Raw genomic sequence first — 5,996 nt, forward strand, 5'->3', positions numbered from 1 at the left:
TTTCTTTCTTTCTTTCTTTCTTTCTTTCTTTCTTTCTTTCTCTATTACTCTGTTCATATTTATAAGTGTCTTCCTCTGTATAGCCTCAAATTAGTATCATCAACATTAAACACCTCTTCCATGGGAATGATTGAATTAACCCATTGGTTCTGCAATAGGAGTATTATAAGTCCTCAATAAATTTTATTTGTGGTGAAAAGGCATAGGTAGCAACAGTAATACAAAGTTATTTTGTAGGATCTTAGTGGGTCATCTGCTTTTAGGAATGTGGACCTTGGTAATCCATTTAGTGACTGTTTTTCTTCCTCAGAAGCAATCATTTGATGGACTCATACATCATACTTAATATAAGTTTTTATGTCTGAGTGTTTTGTAGAATGACAGCCCACACCAGCTCAAGACACACAAGCAACCATCACAGATTAAGAGTCTTTCCTCTGAGTCAAATTTCAATCATGGCGTATACTAGAATTGAGATGTACAATTTCATCTAAGATATACAGACAGGTCTGGGCTAAGACATGTGATATTCAAGGCCACTCTATGGAGGGATTCAATCCAGTACTCCTATTTCTAAATGTCAGTTATCAAAACTTCTGACTTAGGTGGGAAAAATACCTATAGTAGAAGCTGGGTAGAACTCAGCAAATATAGCACAAAGCAATAGAGCTCAAAGTGCAAGCAAACTAGCAAGAATCTACTGAAAGTACCTGATTTGAGAGGCAGCAGAGCCAGTTAGCAAGCTAAACAAGAGAAGAAGAACCCCCAAATGGTGATGATCATCCATTAGACACCCCACTTACTGTGTCAATTGTTGTAGCCACTATGAATAGATAGGATGGACCCCCATTCAAAATGGGTTCACATGTCAATACCAATGACACCACACACACACACACACACACACACACACACACACAAGTGGGGTATGAAAAGGTTTATTACTTACATCATGCAGCTTTCAGGAAAGAGCAGGGTGACACACAAGTAGGTCCAAAGATTGAGAGAACAGAGAAAGACTACTGGCTTGGGTTCATATTGTTGTTAGAGTACAGGCCTAGAGTGAGGATTCCCATGTGGGCAAGGGCTTGAGTTATTTGAATCTCCCACAAGCACCAAAAGAAGGAGTATCCAAGCTATCTCAGCTTTCCTGGATGTGGAGCAGAAGGAAAAGAGAGAGGTGAGCTTAAAATATATCAGCACTCAAACATCAAAAAATATAGTCAGACTACGACAACTGGAAAATAGATTACTGCTAAAATGTTCTAGGAGGCTCCCACGGTGGCCAGTGATTTTTCATTTATTAGCACTTCTAAAGAAACTTAATTTATTCTGATGAGATAATATTGTACTACAGCAAGGGGACCAAATAGATGCATTCTTGTGATATAAGAAAGTAATAAATGCACTGCTGTAATATTCTTAGTCTATTTACATAGCTCATGTTTTCCTCAAAATTAAATCTGCCTTTGTGCATACATATACAGAAAAATACCACATAGAATTTTTATCAATACTATTATTTTTTATTTATTTTTTTATGCCATTTGAAACCTTGGATTAAAATTAATTTAGTTGTTTTCTAATTAATTCACATTTTGCAAGCACTTTTCAGGAGTGTTTAAATGATTTACTTAATATTACCAAATAAGAACTAGAATATAAAATCCTTAATATGTTGCTCTTCTATTACCTTGTCTGGAGAATAACAATTATCTTACACCACTAGGATCATCAATTCTTTCATTTTTTGTGATGAATATGATAAGGTGCATCTACGTATCTATATATCTAATTTGGATTTATAATAGAAAAATAATTCTACTGTAATACCTTACTGAAAAGATTAATTGTATTAAATATATAAAAAAGATTTTATATTTATATATGATAAATATATAAAGACGAACATCTTTATACTAAACATATTTAGAAGAATTTAACATTTATACATAGATGTAAAACTTACCAGCTCATTTTAATCAGCAATAATGACCATTTTACCTTATAATACATGTGTTCTTGTTCTAAAGTACTCAATATTAAATCAAATTATTCATTCACTTCTTTAAGCACCATGACATATTGCCTAACTTAATATTAGCCATTTTATTAGTTCAATAAAATAGTTCAATATCTCAACACGTTCAATTAAGAAACAGTTGCATTCATTCACAAAGGTACATTAAGTTTTACTGTGAATTCAAACCCCACTTGATCTTCCAACCACAAAACATAAAAGTAAAATCTGCAGACATATGGTCCATATTTAACATCCATTAAGTGATTCTTCAGCATTCATACTTGCTGAACAGTTAAATAACCTTTGCATTTTCATGGCTCAGAGTATTTTCATTTTTAAAAAGAGATCAGCTTCCACTTTTAAATTTTGCTTCCCAATATAGTAGTCATTAGCTAGATGTGGTCATTTAAATCTCAATTTCAATTAATAAACTTTTTAAGTAGTCACTGCTTTAGTCACACTAGCCGCATTTCAAAGGCTCGTGAGTGACTAGTAACTACCATATTGGACAGAGCAGAAGAAGACTAGAAATTAAAACATCATTTCACTTGATCTTAGCCAAAAGGCCAAGAAGCAATAAAACATCATTTCAGGAAGTGTTACCAGACATTGATGTTATAAGTGATGCAAGATATAAAATGGGGGCAATGTGCAAGCAATCACACAGAGTGTTTTAGCTGTAGAATAGGAAAACATTTGCTGGATATTCAGATTTTTAGTTTGTAGATTCAGTAGTTCTTTAATTATGTGTACCCTGTAATTGTTAAAAATATATCCCATATTCTTTGCAGTTTATATTTTTAATGGTATTTTGACATTGCAGACGCATTTTTAAACAGTTGTTTGAATACTTTCTGACATATTTTCATATTGCACTTTGGATATTTTATTTATTAATTTACATTCATTAAGAAAATATGAAAATCTGCCAAGAAATAATTCCCAAAGTCCCAGTAAGGAAAATAGTCAAGATTAATTTGTTGGAGTATTGTTTTCTAGAACTTTGTGTCTTTTTCTAGACATAATATAAAAATAACTACCAATTTGTCTCTTACTGAATGCAAAGTTTCAAATATTTTGTTTACACAGCTACATATAAATCCCAGATTACCCCACATTTTCTTAAAAAAAATTATTCTTACCTGTCTTACATAGTTATAGTAACTATGTAAGAACTGAATATATAAAAGTTCAAGGCAGATTTTTTACTTATATTATCAATATAATAATTTTCTATCAAAATTAGATGTTTGTAAATCCTCAATTATGCTGTTACATTTTTCTGATTATAAGATAATAGAATATTAGAAAACAGTAATATTTACACTGAGAAACAGCATTCATAGCCTGATTTTATCTGTTCATGTGTCCTTGGAAGGACCCTTATTTAAAGCAATGGACTTTTCTTTTTAAATCCATTCTGCTTATGAGAGATTAGTTACTGGTTTTAGGATGTGATTTGCTAGATCTCTTTATTAATGTGCTAAAAGTTAAAAGGAGCAATTTTAACATTATGTTCCCAAAACAAAAGGGATTACTACTTTTATATGAAAGGAAGAAATGTTACAACAGGATTACTATAACCATTAGTGGGAGATAAATTCTAGTTGTGGCTGAATAGGACTTTGAACATTCTTTCACTTTTCACTGATTAACTATTTTGGAGAGATCTGACATGAGATATATGAATTACAGAGAAAAACACAAAACAAGGACTTATACTATGTTTGTGAGGTAATATAAAGATACAGAACTCAAACCAGCATATCTATCAGTATTTTCTACAAAACTAGAGCTATGCTAGTTTGATTTTCCCTAGAAGCAGTCCTGAAATTAAAACTATGATATAAGTAGATAGATTTGGGGAAGTGATCAAAGTAGTACAAGGGAGGGAGCAGAAAAAAGAGACAGAGGAAAGAGAAAATAGCCAACGAAAGGTGATTTTATGAGTAGGTTTTGAGATGGGCAATTAAAGATCAATCTTCTTGGAAATACCAGAGAAAGCATGTAGAATGCACCTCAGAATTGTTCTAAAGAAAGGTGAAGAGATAGGAATATTTAACCTATGGCTTTTGTCCCTTGCAAACTGAGTGTTGATTATGAAAGCTTTCAGTCTCAGATATTTCAGTCTCAGATATTCCAGCACTATCCAGCTGGTGACTTTAGCGAGCTCCCATGGTGCTATAAGAAGCCCTCAGTCAGAGAAGCGGAGAGATATACGATGTGGGAAATGATCAGTGTTGGAAAATGTTTACTGCAGCTTCAACTAGACTCAAAGGTGGCTGAAACAATACAAAGCAGTACAACTACATTGATTTTTATAGTCCACCCACTGCAGCATTCAAATCTGCTCATGACTTACATTGAATTCTCTGTGTTATCGAAACTTTGAAGTGATGACTGGCCAGTCTCTAAAAATAATGTGACTTTCGAGAGTAACTCCATAAGCTAGATTCCCTGTGAAGCAACTACACCCAAGGCTGTAGTTAATCTTTTTCTCCTTTCCCAATCAGCTGTAACTCTTACCTTTGGCTAGCATTTCAGCCAGTTAATTTTTGTTACCATATTTGGAAGCAGCTAGAGGTAGGCTGGTGAATTCTCTGAGTTCCAGACTTATTTTTCCTTTCTCCAATATGTAATGACATCAATAGAATCTCATTAACCAGGCAATCCACCTACTAGTAGAGTAAGTGCCTTTCTTACTTGCTGACATATCAGCATTTGGTATTTCCTGAATGCTACATGGGCTATAGATTTGGAGGTGCTGTCCAGCCAAAGCTGTGGCCTGAGGAAAAGGAACACAGGCATGACTAAACCCTAAGAGATCTGTGAGACAATAAGGATAGTAAGCATCTCAGCCTTTTTCTTTACCTGCCCTCTGTTCTGCCACTGAATCCCATAACTAAAGTAAGCCAGAAGCCAGAGTGGAAGGGGTCCCACAATAGTATAGTCAGCAGAATTTATTCCACTGGGATAGAGTGAAGGAGAGAGAGAAGAATAGAAAGTGGTTCTAGAGAATATTCATCCCACTGCCTAAGTTGGTTGTTCTTCCAGCTCAGCAGTTTCACTTACTTTATACAATCAAAATATTTCTGGGGCAATTAGCCAGTCATTTCCTAGTTCAGCAGCAACAACAAAAAAACAAAAACATGATACTTATTGCATTCATCTGAACTCAATTAAGAGATAGAAACACTCCAATAATTTGAACAGAAGTTTAATATAAATAATTTTTAATATAATAGGGGATTAAAATAATAAGAGAATATGGTAGTGAGAAATAAAGTGAACTCTGAAGAATATAGGAACAGCAGATATAAAGAATGACTACCACTACAAGGAAAAGCCTCATTTCTGGGGATGAGATTCAGACCTTTTGGAGAAGGCACATTTGTAACTCTGAGATGACAAAGAAGTTCCTATGGTGCCATGCCAATAAAAAGTGGTGAATTTTTACCCTCTAGAACTTGCCAGAATTCTGCCCTCAAGGGCGCCAAGGAAAGCTGCCCACGAGTGGTTTCTCTGGAGGCATTCTGCCATAAAAGTAAACAAATTGAGGTTCCAGGGGAGTGGCTGGCTTCTAGGTTCTGTTGGATGCCAGCCAATGCAAAAGCTAAGCACTGGAGAAGCTTCAAGTACTGGAGAAGCTGGCTGGCAGTGCTCTGCTACAAAACTGCCCAAACCAGGGTGCCATTGGTAACAGCTGGTCACTAGGTGTGGCCGGCCACAATGCACTGCTGGAACCAGGTACTGGAGAAGCTGTAGCTACTGAGGAGCCAAGAGGAAGCCGTGCATGCTACAGAGACTTGCCAAGTGAGCACACCAGAACCAGGAAGCAAAATTTTGCCCTTCTGGTCTATGGCCATGCCACCCTGAACAAGCCTAATCTCATCTGATCTCAGAAGCTAAGCAGGGTCAGGCCTGATTAGTACTTGGATGGGAAACCACCTAGGAATACCAGATGCTGTAGGTG

General features: G+C 35.4%; 1 long non-coding RNA gene and 1 pseudogene across 1 annotated transcript in view; one reads left to right on the forward strand and one right to left on the reverse strand.

The window, feature by feature from the left end:
- The window catches only part of LOC120586233 (uncharacterized), an 8,946-nt gene extending 4,443 nt beyond the window's left edge, over positions 1-4,503 (reverse strand). The window contains exons 1-2 of the long non-coding RNA XR_005648644.1: positions 4,386-4,503; positions 950-1,150 (exon numbers count right to left, since the gene is read on the reverse strand). This is a non-coding gene — a long non-coding RNA (uncharacterized LOC120586233). The remainder of the gene's footprint in view (positions 1-949; positions 1,151-4,385) is intronic.
- A 1,374-nt stretch (positions 4,504-5,877) lies between these two features.
- Positions 5,878-5,996, forward strand: LOC120586402 (uncharacterized; annotated as a pseudogene).

The sequence above is a fragment of the Pteropus medius genome, unplaced genomic scaffold (genome assembly GCF_902729225.1).
Source record: "Pteropus medius unplaced genomic scaffold, Ma_sr-lr_union100, whole genome shotgun sequence".
NCBI classification, from domain to species: domain Eukaryota; kingdom Metazoa; phylum Chordata; class Mammalia; order Chiroptera; family Pteropodidae; genus Pteropus; species Pteropus medius.